At 44.7% G+C, this 15,447-nt stretch overlaps 1 long non-coding RNA gene and 1 other non-coding gene across 2 annotated transcripts in view; one reads left to right on the forward strand and one right to left on the reverse strand.

Moving 5' to 3' along the window:
* Positions 1-15,447, reverse strand: part of LOC126191175 (uncharacterized) — a 346,171-nt gene that overhangs the window by 17,209 nt on the left and 313,515 nt on the right. Inside the window, exon 2 of the long non-coding RNA XR_007538326.1 lies at positions 6,019-6,140. This is a non-coding gene — a long non-coding RNA (uncharacterized LOC126191175). The remainder of the gene's footprint in view (positions 1-6,018; positions 6,141-15,447) is intronic.
* Trnas-cga (transfer RNA serine (anticodon CGA)) lies at positions 5,671-5,745 on the forward strand. The gene has a single exon. It is a non-coding gene; the product is annotated as a tRNA-Ser (tRNA).

The raw sequence follows: 15,447 nt of genomic DNA on the forward strand, positions 1-15,447 counted from the left end.
GGAGTGGCTTGCAATGGCCAGCTAGCAGTCAAAGAGAAATCGGAAGATGACGGTAATGTGAGCCACCGTCTCATAGGCGTGTGGTGGTGGACATTACCATAAACAATAGTTTTGTTTTCGAAGGTTATAATGTTTCTCCCTCAGCTCTGTCATAAAAAAATGTATTTCGAGACATGCAGCTGACGTTGGAAGTGCCAGGCTATCTGTCTGTCTCAGAATGAACAAAGTGTGTTTTTATAAACCTAGCAACTGAGTGCATTCAAATGCAACCACTTGCCAGGAAACAAAGGATGTTTTCAATAGTTCCCTCTGTCTGTTTGTCCCACAAGTTTATTCTCCCTCACAGCAGCGTTATGTTTCTCAGTCACCTGCACCAAGCCCACTTCTACCAGGTTGAAGAAAAAGAATGCAAGTTATAACTTTCTGGCATGGCATTCTGAGTTCGTATTAGTCCTCTGCAAAACGGAGGGTGGAGTCTGAAAGGATATAAACACCAATCCCTAGCACAAGCATGATCAATCTTCGACAGTGCCTACTTGCGTCCATGTGATTCTGGCAATATGAAATGGTCATCCAGTGGTGATGTCAATAGCAGTGGTGATGGGAAACGGCAAAACTTGGGGCAAACTGCCGTGTAAGTGACTATAGAAAATTGCGACAGCTATGAAATTTCGTAGCAAATTATTCATTGTTCTAGAGATTGTGATGCTTTTTCATTACAAGTCATTATAATTCTTATTTTCTTGCTGTTACAGCATTGATTCCCAAAACGCTGTCTGAAATAGAGCGACAGGGTGGAAGCTGAAAGTTACCAGTAGCAGCAAGCCGAAGACGTTACGCTACCATTATGTAAGTACATCTCTAAATTCTGCGTGTGACAGTTTACATATGAAGAAAACATCTCTTACAGTATTCAAATCGTAAAAAGTGCGCAAACATTTCTGCTGTCGTTCTAGCATTACAGCAGCAGCAGCTAGGTGATGAAGGTCAACAGCAGCAGCAAGCCGAAGAGGTTATGCGACCATCATGTAGATACATCTCCAAATTCTGTGTGCTGGTTTACACGTTCAGAAAACAGCTCTTGAGGTACTCAAATCGTAACAAATGTTTACAAAATTTTTTATCTTGCTGGTGCAGCATTAGAGCTGCTGCTGACAGACGTTAGTCGGCCGCTGGAGGCCGAAATGCAGCAAGAAAGTGAGTACGTTTGTAATGTATTCGTGTTAGATTCTTTCATTGTATACAGTGGTGTGAGGGATATATTCTTCATTGTTGAAGGTGTTGCTACGGCGCAAGACGAGGATGAGAATCTAGCCGGGGTATGTGTTGAGAATGATCGCCAGGAGTTATCGTTTTCATCTGGTATGAACTTTTAGTTTTTTCGTAGTTTTGTACAATCAGTCACTCGCTGCAGGCAAATTCAGTTCCGATTTTTGTTGTTTCTTATAACTGGTATTGTGTAGACGATTTCCATGGGATAGATCAGTGGCTTCACAACAACAATTGTGTGAAAGGGTGAAATACCGGAGAGGGTGCATGAGATGGCGGCTGTCAGAGGTAGTGCCCTCTCGTCGTTTTGGATGAGGAGGAGGAAATATTTGACTGGGCGGGAGAATTAGCAGAAAGATCGACTGAACTGCTCAGTCCTGGGACCCAGTGAGTAAAAGGTGATCATAATTCAACTGTTGTCGTTACAGTATGTAATTAATATTCTGGAATGCTGACGTACTTCACTGTTGTTATTTGTTTACAGCTCGCACTTAAAATGATTTTAAGCATTGTACTTAATTTTTTGGCGTTATTCATATGTATCAGAGGTGACACGAACACTTCCACAGCAACAGCTTGCTATGGCGCAGGCACCCAGAGCAGCGGCTGTGGAGACAGGCATCAAACACGCACCCGACCAATGTGCACCGCTGGACAAAGCGCCACTCGTGGCTGCCCAAAAGGCAGCAGACACAGCTGCAGCGGCTGCAGTGCTGCTCCCTGCACCACTGCACTATGGTGTCCGTAGGACGTTCAGTCAGAGCAACAAGCTCCCTCCCCATAGGCTGGCCGTATGAACGTTCCAGCATGCAGCAGCATCAACAAGCGCCCTCTCCACAGATTGGGTGTTCCTACAGGAACTCACCGCTGCCACCTCCTCCAGTTCTACCTCCGACTGTTTGCCCTCGCGCAGCGAAAGGTAGGTGTGCCTCAGCGCACACCCCTCATCCCAGAAGGCGCCTCCTCCCCAACGCTGTCTTCCACCAGCTGGATGCAGTCGTCTCCTAGTTGTAGTGTTAATGATAAGGAGTCTGTGGTTAATGGTAGTGAGTGGCAGTCCAGTGAGCAGGGTGAGTGGTGCTCTTTACAACTGACAGAGGTGCGAGGAGGTGCACATGAAATATTCAGATGCAGCGGATGTCTGCAGTCTTCACATGTGGCACTGGAGTGGCACTGGGAAGACCTGTTCCCTAACTTCTAGCACTTAATACACTGCGTACTGGGAGGAACGTATGGTTAGATGTCACATCGGTAGACCATCACCTTTACGTTTCAGGTAATGAATCACCCTCAAAAGTCAAGATGAAGGTACTGGTAGCAACCCTGTTGTCTTTAGGTCCCCTATAGACGGGCTGAACGAAGTGAACACCTCAACGTTCTAAATTGGTGCGTAGTACGTCGTCAGATTGCAACAGGAGGTTGAGAAGAGAAATAATCCCATGGACTATGTTGAGGCTTGTATGGGGTAACCAAAACAGGAATATCATCTAGCATCTAACGTGTGAGTATCGCCTGTGACTGTTCTGGGGATGCTGTCTGAATCAGGACTGACACATTTCGCATTTTGGACAGAGTCTTTTCCCAAATTTACCCTCCAGGTATACTATGAGAAAGACAGGCTTGGTAGTCAGAAAGGCATCTCCAACGGGTCTGCTGCCTGCTAAATAACGAGGCAAATGTGGCTCTCTTTTTTCTGTAGTCCTACGTTCCTCCCACTTAGGGAGGGGAACAACTTGGTGTTACATGTCTCAGCATTGCACTGAACCTCCCCTTCGTTAGAGGCTGCTGGGGCTCTTTGGTCTCCAGCAAAAGATGACTTGGTTCACTTCATTGTGGGTCATCTGTCCTGAGGACATCCACTCCAGTCAGGCAGGGCCTCTCCCCGCGAGCGCCACTCAGCCACAGCAAAGGCCACTGACACAGGGATTTCGCAGCTCAGGCATCAGCAATGTTATCCCTGTGTTGTCAGGGGGCAACGACCGAGAGGGTACTTGATGGCCGCACCCTGACAGACTGGCTACCATACTGGATAAATGGTGTGAAGAAATCCAGTCGCATCTCGTGGTCGTGCGGTAGCGTTCTCGCTTCCCATGCCCGGGTTCCCCGGTTCGATTCCCGGCGGGGTTAGGGATTTTCTCTGCCTCGTGATGGCTGGGTGTTGTGTGCTGTCCTTAGGTTAGTTAGGTTTAAGTAGTTCTAAGTTCTAGGGGACTGATGACCATAGATGTTAAGTCCCATAGTCCTCAGAGCCATTTGAAATCCAGTATTGTCATGTGGGCAAAAGAGTACAGCGGACAACAGAAGTATATAATGTACACCATAAGCTGTCTTCGCCCAAAGAGCTAGATTGTGGGTGGTGCTCCAGAGCCATGATGGTAAGAAGTAAAGAAGGTCTAATCGCACAGTGGGCACATGGTGCACCACATAAGATGTCTTGCCACAGATGATCCGCACTTCGGAAAAATTTTGGACTGTGAAGGTCAAACTCTAGAGGAGACCATGATCCTCAAGACTCCCTTTAGTCGCCTCTAACTACAAGCAGGAATATCGCGGCCCTATTGTAACCACCGAACCTGCAGGGGAAGAAAGTGCTGTATAATATATTGGAGCGTTTTGGAATATACTGTCAATTCTTCAAGTAAGAATTTTAAGGTGAGTGAAATAATACATATTTTCAGAAATATTATTTTTTTTTAAATGTAGCATTTGAGCAAAAAATTCGTCAGTTGTGAACAATCTTCTTCGCTGTGGCGGGATACTAGCTCAATTTTTCACACAGAGTAATAGGAAAGCACGCAGAGTGTAAGTAAGGGGTAGTGATATCAACTAGGTCGTGAGGTGAGCCGGAATGCGTGTGTGTAGCGCAGTGTGTGCGGTAACTCGTGGTGACCCACTGGTTTTGGAATGTAGCGTAGGTGAGCTGTTATTTCCTAGTATATTTGAAATCTATTGACTATTAACTATGTTCCATTGGTGTTTTAATATGACACGTCTAATGTATTTGTAGAGGGATCTGTGGATGAATACAAAACTGACAGCAGTCAACGTTGATAAACGCCCAACGTGTGCCCTTTTTTAACAAGTTTTGCTGCAGATAGACGGATGTTGACAAAATAAGAACGTATCGTGAAACACAACACATAATTCGCACATAATCAGAAATGTAGGAACTGTGATATGACAAATTCCTATGTATGTGTGGCATAGCCAATAGCTAATACTAGTCCTGGAACAGAGACACTGGTAACAGTGATAACTGAGGACCAGAGGGAGCTTGACCGTCTCTGACAAGAATGGAACCAATACGCCGTACTGGGACCAGTACGTCGTACCCTTCTCTTCTGGTCGCCGGAGTAAAGTTATGTCGGAAAATTATGGGTTGCACAGATCCACGATTGTGGACTTACCGCCAGAGCTGAACAAATTCACTCAACTAATAAAATACGGCAACGTCACAAAAAAAGGGACAGTCATTTTCAAGAAAGTACGAACAAAAGGCTACCAAAGGTAGTGACCATATAAATGGGAGAATGAATAGAGGTAGTGTGAAATTAGAGCCACAACACGATACTGTATTACACATTTGATACAGAAATAAAAGAATAACTTTCATTGAGATTTTTTACGTTTAAGTTCACTAATTCATGCAACCGATGAAACAAAAAAGTGTTACCTGAGATATTCTATCTCCTTACGAAGTTTCTCGAGAAATTTGTAAAGAATACAGGTCTCAGACATTTAGAGAGAAAATTACAGAAACAGTTTATGTATATCAATTGAAGTCGTTTCAACAGCGTTTGATGCTCAATGCTTAGAGAGTATTCCACACGACAGTCACACAGTTCGGAGATTTGATCACTCTTGAAATAATTGCGACAACAATTAAGTGACAAGTTGCAGAACTTTACGATTGCCCATTAGAAAGTGGAAGAAACAGCAATTCTGGTAGCTTACGTCCATCTGACTGATGAGACTAATCTCCGTGAATAATCTCTTTTCTGCGACTATACAACAACCAGAATTTCTGAAAACATGGTGATACTGCAGCGTGTGATGACAGCGCTTAATTGTAGCAAAAAATCGAAGACATCACTGCAGAATTTTTGCATACTCGCTGTAGGACCTACGGGGACTTCTGGCAGTATATGAACTGAAGCGGTTCCTCCGTGGCGTGTTGCAGACTCTACCGAAACAGAGGACTCGTTTGAATTAAATGCTGCGATGACTAGAATTTGCACTACCCTACACGAGCCACAGCTGTGGCTAAGCCATGTCTCCGCAATATCCTTTCTTTCAGGAGTGCTAGTTCTGCAAGGTTTCGCAGGAGAGGTTCTGTAAAGTTTGGAAGGTAGGAGACGAGGTACTGGCAGAAGTAAAGCTGTGAGTACCGGGCGTGAGTCGTGCTTCGGTAGCTCAGTTGGTAGAGCACTTGCCCGCGAAAGGCAAAGGTCCCGAGTTCGAATCTCGGTCGGGCACACAGTTTTAATCTGCCAGGAAGTTTCAGTGATTGGATCCTTTTGGGAAGTATATGGCTTTCACGACCTGTCCAGGAATGGAGACTGACACGACACCCATTAAGATACCTCATATGACCGATTCAAGGGCTCTGAGAAGAAAGGTATGTCGTTTCGAGTCATATTATGATAAGAAGTTTCACCCTGTGCTAAATTTTCAAGCGCGCTAGGCTAATAGAGTGTAAACTCGCCACTCGATAAGATGCACAGAGGTGACTGAGTGGCTGGCTCCTACCTGTGCGTGGCATGGCTCTAGCCGCAGTCGCCGCGGTGCGTGGCCACGGGCTCACGCATCTCGCAGCTATCGCGTCCCCCTGACTGTCTCACGGCGCGCGTCGATGTCTCCGTCATCTCCACCTGAAAGGAAATGTAAAACAGAGTGTGAGTACACCGTACGCACTACGGCACGAACCTGTCGGTCACTTCATTGAATGGTCAACCTTAAGTTTTATTCTAAACAGGCCAGTGAGCAAGTACCTAATGACTGAATTTCTTAAAATACAAGATTTGTATCGTGACTGTGAAGTAATATCTTACAGCTTACACTCATGCAACGGCGTGAACGAGACATATGATTTACGAAGTGTTTCCTCAGACTAACCACTTAGATTGGGAATCGTCCGTAATGTAAAATTTGTCAACTCGTGTAATTTGTTGTTGTTCTGATTGGAGAACTGATCATTTATGTAGGACATCACGGAAGACAGTTTATTACCTATACCTCCAATGGAAGTAAGAACAAGAACCTCATCGTCTGGCAAGTAATCCTTTAAAAGGCTGCTGCCACAGCAGTGAGCGAAAATAATAAAAATGTGCAAATCAAATGCAGCCCACCGTACTGTAGACCCCATGAATTGCGCTCCAAAAGTATTCATTTGCCAGACTGATATTCCTGTATACAGTCCATCGTCAGTTTCATCCTATACAGAGGATGAACAGAAAATCTATGCACTTATGGACACCTTTCTCGATAATACAGCAAAATAGAAAAAATAGAAGTATTGTTAGATACTGTACACGTCTACAGATAACGACGTGCCTCTCAGGATTAAAGTTTTTCACATGATTATTAATAACGGCGATCCAGAAACGTGACATGACGCGAATATTTAAAGATTAATGTTTCTTCTTTATCTTGTGTATCACATATAACTGACAATGGTCGAGGATATAGAATCAGTGCGTAGTGGGAATGTCCGTGTTACTGATAAGTCGCATGTATGTACAGTATTTAATAATCATTTTCTGAATATAGCAGGTGAACCAAACAGAAACCTAGTCCCAACAGGGAATCATATAGCGCTCTTAGAAAAAAGTGTTCCGAGACTGTTACCTGAAATGCTCCTCCGTGATTCTGACAAGAGGGAGATTGAGTTAATAATTAAATCACTAAAGACCAAGAACTCTCATGGATATGACGGGGTATCTAGCAGAATACTGAAGTATTGTTCTATGTATGTTAGTCCAGTAATTAGCCATATATGTAACTTTTCCTTTAGGAGTGGTCGGTTTCCTGACCGATTAAAGTACTCGGTAGTGAAGCCACTTTATAAAAAGGGAGACAGGGATAATGATGACAATTATAGACCTATTTCTATGCCATCGGTGTTCGCTAAAGTTATCGAGAAGGTTGTATATACAAGGTTACTGCAGCATTTAAATTCACATAATTTGGTGTCAAATGTTCAGTTTGGTTTTAGAAATGGTTTAACAACTGAAAATGCTATATTCTCTTTTCTCTGTGAGGTTTGGGACGGATTAAATAAAAGGTTGCGAACGCTAGGTGTTTTCTTTGATTTAACGAAGGCTTTTGAATGTGTTGACCACAAAATGTTACTGCAGATGTTCGACCATTATGGAGTAAGGGGAGTAGCTTATAATTCGTTCGCCTCTTACCTTAAGAACAGAAAGCAGAAGGTAATTCTCCGCAATATTGAGAGTGGTAGTGATGTTCAGTCCCAATGGGGCACAAGTGGGGCGTTCCCCAAGGGTCTGTGCTGGGGCCACTGCTGTTTCTTATTTATATAAATGATATGCCTTCTAGTATTACAGGTGATTCAAAAATATTTCTGTTTGCTGATGACACCAGCTTGATAGTGAAGGATCTTGTGTGTAATAATGAAACAGTATCAAATAACGTAGTTCATGAAATAAGTTCGTGGCTTGTGGAAAATAATTTGATGCTAAATCACAGTAAGACACAGTTTTTACAGTTTCTAACACACAATTCAACAAGAACCGATATTTGGATCAAACAGAATGGGTGTATTATAAGCGAGACGGAACAGTTCAAGTTCCCAGGAGTTCGGATAGATAGTAAGCTGTTGTGGAAAGCCCATGTTCAGGATCTTGTTCAGAAACTAAATGCTGCTTTATTTACCATTAGAACAGTATCTGAAATAAGTGACACTTCAACACGAAAAGTAGTCTACTTCGCATATTTCCATACGCTTATGTCGTATGGTATTATTTTTTGAGGTAATTCTTCTGACTCAAAAAGGGTATTTTTGGCTCAAAAACGGGCTGTTGGAGCTATATGTGGTGTAAGTTCGAGAACCTCTTGTCGAACCCTATTCAATAGTCTGGGAATTCTGACATTGCCCTCACAGTATATATTTTCTTTAATGTCGTTTGTTGTTAGCAATATTAGCCTATTCCCAAGAGTTAGCAGCTTTCACTCAGTTAATACTAGGCAGAAATCCAATCTGCATGTGGAATGCACTTCCTTGACTCTTGTGCAGAAAGGAGTGCAGTATTCTGCTGCATCCATTTTCAATAAGCTACCACAAGAACTCAAAAATCTTAGCAGTACCCCAAACACTTTTAAGTCTAAACTGAAGAGTTTCCTCATGGCTCACTCCTTCTATTCTGTCGAGGAGCTCCTGGAATAGCTAAAAAATTAAGCAAATTCCAGTGTTACATTGTTGATTTTCTTTATTTAAATTTACGACTTGTCACCTGAATATGTTTTTTTTTTATATTTCATTTTATCTGTTTCTAATATCGTGTTATAATTTCATGTATTGACTCGTTCCATGACCATGGAGACTCCTCCTTAATTTGGTCCCACGGAACAATAAATAAATAAATAAAAATAAATGAAATGGATTGTAGGCCCGAATATCGGGATAATCTCTGGAGCACCTAGAGTAGAAGTATGTTCTAATCACTATAATACGAAAATGGAAAAAAGGGTTCCAGCTGTCTACGACACAAATACGTTGTGTTACACAGAGAACCTTGTTTCGAACACTCTACTTCGTTAGTAACAATTCTTTACAATTTAAGAATAGAATTTCCCTGATTAGTATAAGGCAAATGCCAGGATTGTAACTTTCAAAATGGCACGGCAGATATCCTTACGGAATCCAAGTTTGGTGCTCCGATGACGTCGTTGTCGACAGAACAATAAATTCTGAGTCTTCTGTCCTCCCACCTTTCACTAGAGCAGTAATCAGCCGGCTGCGATGTTTCGTTTTTTCGTCCGTTCATTGATGACTCTAGCAGCTGAGCTGACACTAAGGGCGGTTGGGAGAAACGGTTTATCATCCGTTTCGTTGCGTTATTTCTTTGATATGCCATTATTAACTCTTATTCCAAACAACCATTGGCTCATAAGAAACTTCGCAGTGAAATCGTATTTCGTATGGATTTCCCGAACATCTGATTCCTTGCAAGTGCTGCTTCCATTCAGTATGTGGCAATCTACCCAATTATTCATACATTCCGACTATAACCATGATAACGATAGACGGCCTATTTAGTTTCCTAGCAACCTATGACATAAGTCGTCAACTCTAAGTTCACTGAAAATATCGACTTCTATGATGCGTCCCCGTGTGCTTATCTCTGATTTCCTAGCTGCCATTTTAGTCAGCATGGCATCAGTTACTAGTACCATTAGAGAGTTATATCCAGCAGTTATGAACTGATCTTTTAATACTTTTTTTTGCTTTCTTACTCAGTAAAGTGGCGGAAAAAAAGTTTACACCAAAAAATAATTAATCGAGAGTAACCATATTTCGGGAATGCATTTATCTAGGTAACATATTTAGCTGATTGACATAAAAGGATCAGAGATTAAAGTAAAGGCCCGAGCAAATGTGAAATGCTGGTACATTAATAAACGGTGGAACCGCCAGAATATTGAAGGCGCGGTGCCGGATGCCAGTTTGTGGAATGGAGCTCCATGCCTCTTGCACTTGGTTGGTCAATACAGGAACAGTTAATGCTGTTTCTGGATGACGAGTCAGATCTGGTGATCGAGCAGGCCAAGGAGCCGGTATGTGCGCGAGCCGTATCCTGTTGGAGAACAGCCCTGGAATTTTGTTCATGAGCAGCAGTAAAATAGGTCGAATTACCAGATTAACGCACAAATTCGCAATCAGGATGCGCGGGATGGTCACAAGAGCGCTCCTGCTGTCGTACGAAATCGCACCCCAGACCACAAGTCCAGGTATAGTTCTCGTGTGTCTAGCACTCGAGACAGGTTGCTTGCAGGAACCCAGCTGGCCTCCTTACGTACACACGGCCATCACAGGCACCAGGATGAGGTACCTTTCATCAGTTGTTCTACAATGAGATCACACCACTGAAGTCGCAAATGGCTGTGGTTTGGGGTCAGTGGAACGCACGCTAAAGGGGGCCGTGCCTCGGAGGTAACCCTGAAGTAACCGATTTGTAACCATGTCTTGCGTCACTGTGGTTCCAAATGCTGTTCAGATTGCTGCTGCATATGAGATCTAGTAAGATGCGCCAGAACCGTACTTGGAACACGATGGTCTTCCCTCTCTGTAGTGTCACGTGGACGTCCGGAGGCCGGCGTTCACATTCCTGTGACCAGCGCTGGCAGCAGTCACGTGTAGTGGCTGCATTCCTTCCAGGTCTTTCTGCAATACCACAGGAGGAGAATCCAGCTTCTCATAGCCCAATTATGCAACCTCGTCCAAACTCAGTGAGGCGATGATATTAGCATCTTTACATTCCTAAAAGCACTGCTGAGAATACGATCTCACCACGTCCAATCTCAAAGGCAACTGACGCTCATGACCATTACAGCGAGTATTTAAAGCAAAACTGATTTGCATCCAAATAGTGACGCTGTTACAGCCACTCTTATGCAACTTGTTAAAAAAATGGTTAAAAAAAGGTTCTGAGCACTATGGGACTGAACATCTATGGTCGTCAGTCCCCTAGAATTTAGAACTACTTAAACCTAACTAACCTAAGGACATCACACAACACCCAGTCATCACGAGGCAGAGAAAATCCCTGACCCCGCCGGGAATCGAACCCGGGAACCCGGGCGTGGGAATGCGAAATAGAAATAAGCATCATCCTTTAGATGTAGAAACATGGCTACCAACTTTCGTTTATGTCATACAACTCCTTGTTGATGCTGCGACATTTAGTGATTGTAGATAGCTTGTCATTGTATTATGGGAAATATCGGCATAAAGATATTCTGCTAACATCCACTATTTACCAACTACACACATCAAAAAAGTTTTGGAGTACCCCACTTCCCACAAATCCAGAATACAGACGTTGACTGTGGATATTATATCACAGACACTGTCCCTCTGACTGTTCAGAGATGTCACTAAACACGCCCAAAGTTGTAAACAACCATGCATGAGCAGCACCTATTAGACGGAGGGGATCAGACAGCCGGTCAGTTCCAGTCAATCCACCAGGAAGGAGGTACACGGCTCGTGTTGTCTGTAGTGCAACAGTGCCTAGACGGTCAACACCGCGGTTCGATCGCGTCCACATTGTTACTTTATGCCAGGAAGGGTCCTCAACAACGGAAGTGTCCAGCCGTCTCGGAGTGAACCCAAGCGATGTTGTTCGGACGTGGAGGAAATACAGAGAGACAGGAACTGTCGATGACATGCCTCGCTCAGGAAGCCCAAGGGCTACTACTGCAGTGGGTGACTGGTATCTACGGATTATGGTTCGGAGAAACGCTGACAGCAACGCCACCATGTTGAATAATGCTTTTCTTGCAGCCACAGGACGTCGTGATACAACTCAAACTGTTCGCATTAGGCTGCATGATGCGCAACTTCACTCCCGATGTCCGCGGCGAGGTCCATCTTTGCAACCACGACACCATGTAGCGCGGTACAAATGGGCCCAACGACATGCCGAATTAACCGCTCAGGATTCGCATCGCGTTTTCTTCATCGATGAGTGTCGCACATGCCTTCAACCAGACAATCGTCGGAGACGTGTTTGGAGGCAAACCCGTCAAGCTGAACGCCTTAGACACACTGTCCAGAGGTTCCCTGCTATTTTGGGGTAGCATTATGTGGGGCCGATGTATGCCGTTGGTGGTCATGGAAGGCGCCGTAATGGCTGCAAGACGCATGAATGCCGTTGTCCGATCAATAGTGCAACCACATCGGCAGCATGTTGGCGAGGCATTCGTCTTCATGGGCGACAATTCGCGCCCCCATCGTGCACGCCTTCTGAATGACCTCCTTCAGGATAACGACATCGCTCGACTAGAGTGGCCAGCATATTCTCCAGACATGAAACCTATCGAACGTGCCTGGGACAGACGGTAAAAGCTGTTTATGAACGACGTGACCCACCAACCACTCTCAGGTATCTATGTCGAATCGCCGTTGAGGAGTGGGACAATTTGGACGAACAGTGCCTTGTTGAACTTGTGGATTGTATGGCTTGACGAATACAGGCATGCATCAATGCAAGAGGACGTGCTGCTGGGTATTATACGTACCGGTGTGTACAGCAGTCTGGATCACCACCTTTGGAGGTCTCGCTATATGGTGGTACAACATGCAATTTCTGGTTTTCATGAGTTGCTCTCTATTCCAATTTTCTCTACAGGTTCCGGAACTGTCGGAACCGAGGTGAGGCAAAACTTTTTTGATGTGTGTCCATACCAGCATAGGGTAACGATGCTTTTGAGTTGTCCACCAACCTGTCTCGTGGGTCATCCACACCTTTACCGTTTCCATGACTACTGTCGGCATCTCTGCGTGCACTTCTCTGATTTCTTACCCGCTGTCTTAATGTGTGTGTTCTTGATAACGGCATCACCTCGAGTGTACACTAGAGGGCATTTCTTAGCGGTTATACCGAGATATCGGTATATTTTAGTATTTTCATGGTGTAAAGCAAATATTTGATGTTACATAATGCCAGCACATGAAAAATTTTTGAAAAGATATTTTGTTCTTTTGCTTATCAGCTGGCACCTATCAAGAATGACGTCTTTGTAACTCGTAACAATGCCATTAGGTAGCACTTAATCTTCTTTTAATCTGCATGCTCCCTCATTGTAACATAAGAAAGACGACTTGCCTGACGATCTGTACCTACTTACATATCCATAGATAGTTTACGATAAATTATTTTGTATATTCCGTATAACATCAATATGTTGAATGTTGTGAAGCGTTTACCATTAGGTGGGACTGATATAATCCGTTTGCTGCCAGAAATTCGCGCGCCACTTGACCCTCGGCTCTGCAGCCACCAGTCAGCAGTCTACGGCCGTGCTGTGGCGTGGGCGGCCGAGGAGCCTCCAGCAACAGCCACGTGGGCGAACGCCGCACTGCTGTTTCATTATACTTTCATCTGACTCCGTGCACATCGGTTCCTCTGCATGTCTTGTTTATACATTGCTCGTTTTCTAAATACGTCCTCTACATGAAGTCGAAACTGATCTTTAATAAAATATTATTGCGATGCAGACTGTTGTTTAAACTGAAGTTACAGATAACCAGATAATGGAAATTAGATGAAAAAGACCTAGTGTAAAAATAAAATCAATCAAACTCAACAGCGTTCTTGGAATAATAACTACACAGTGTCCTTAAGAGGCATGTGCTACGCAGCGTGTCCAGAAGAACATAAATTTCCGGAAAAGATTCAGGGTCGCACCCGCTCGACTGAAACATGTTCCCTGCTATCAGTTCATTACACAGCCTCCCGCTAGCTGCTAAGACTGCCCACCGATAATCACAACAGGGATACGATTAATAGTCAATAGGGAAAATGTCACACCTAAACATGACACTCAAACGTAAAGCAAAGGAACTTATTCCTGAACATTAACCGTAGCCAAGTCCGTGACTCTTATCCAACAAAACCTCCAGCTAACTGATGGATCCATAGAGGGGATGTCAAATTAAATACCTTTCAGCCGCATCGTTTACAACCTTATTTTATTTGGCAACCAGTTTCAGCGTTTTAGTGCGCCATCTTCAGGTCCCTGACCGACCCGTAGGAACAACCAACTTCGGTTGTGATGAAAACAGGGGCCGGCATTACTGGTCTTAGTAGATTCTTGCTATAGTGATCACTTCAACCATCACCAACCAGGTTATGCGAATTACATAACTTGCATATAGAGATGTAAAGCCACGTACGTCTACATACCTACCAACGAATTGCCGGATCTCTGAAATGCAGAACAAGTGAAGTATTTCGTTCCAAGGACGGACACACAAGCTATTAAGCAGGTTGTCATAATGTTTTGGCTAATCCTGATACACGAGACACAATGTGACTCGTAGCAGTCAGTGCAAGAAACGTGGAAGAGAACTCTGCATGCTGCCGTTTTCCGAGACAACTAGAGGGTCTCACGGTATGTAACCATCTCCACACGATTTTCATGTCTACGAGTCCATTATGAATAACAGTTCGAAGCCTTCCAGACCGAGATTCGCGGGGGAATCGCGGGACAGAACCTTTGGAATGGCGAAGTGGAGGATTTGTCTGCTGCCTGAAGGTCTTGCTGGAACGGCACGGACCTGTTTAAGTAACAATGCAGAGCTCAGGGAATCAGTAGCACGAGGGTACGGTAGCAGGCCACTGCATTAGCCATGTCTCAGGCCCGAATTTGGACGGACCATCGGATGCGTTGCATAACTGTCGAGGAGAACACGACTTCGGCACAGATCCTACTTGTACTACAGTGAACACTGAAAAGCTGTGCTGGCATCAGCCCGGTTGAGCAGGGTTACGATAAGTTCAGATTTGCATTGTGTACTTGCAAGAGCCATACTCGTGCCCAGGACGAGCTCAAGAGCTCCACCGTCTAGCGTGGGACAGGCTCGAGAAGCAACATCCCCGTCACCTTGTGGACTGACACCACGCCTAGCAGTATACGATAAACAGCAACCTGGGAGCATATGTGGCTTTTACAGATGTGTACGTAAATACACTTGGGAACAATCACAGTTATTTTGGTTATCGTGTCCCCTTTCTTTCAAGCGAAGCAGTTTTTGGCGCATTATAGCGCTGATTCTTCCATTATATCGCCCCTCTCCCCTTACCCCAACCCTCAGACGTTCGCAGACACGTAATTGGCATACACCTCGCTCCGGCCACTTTAGTGCTAAACGTTACGGCACGGTGTCTCGTGCCTCTCGGCTAGTGCCCTCGGCGCCTGGTGCAGTGACCCGGGCACCGCAGTGCGCCGCTGGTGCGTGCGGCCCTCCAGAGTGGCGTGTAGTGCAGGCCGCCCTCCGCCACGCACCTCTGGCCCACTCTCTGCCCACTACATGATTAATGCGGCCGCCGTTCTAGCTGAGCGCGCACGCCGCACTCTGCGAGCGCTGCTGATAATTCCGCTAGTGATGAAACGCTCTGCACGCCACTAAATCTCTGGCTGTCTCACACACAC

The sequence above is a fragment of the Schistocerca cancellata genome, chromosome 6 (assembly GCF_023864275.1).
Source record: "Schistocerca cancellata isolate TAMUIC-IGC-003103 chromosome 6, iqSchCanc2.1, whole genome shotgun sequence".
Taxonomy (NCBI): Eukaryota; Metazoa; Arthropoda; class Insecta; order Orthoptera; family Acrididae; genus Schistocerca; species Schistocerca cancellata.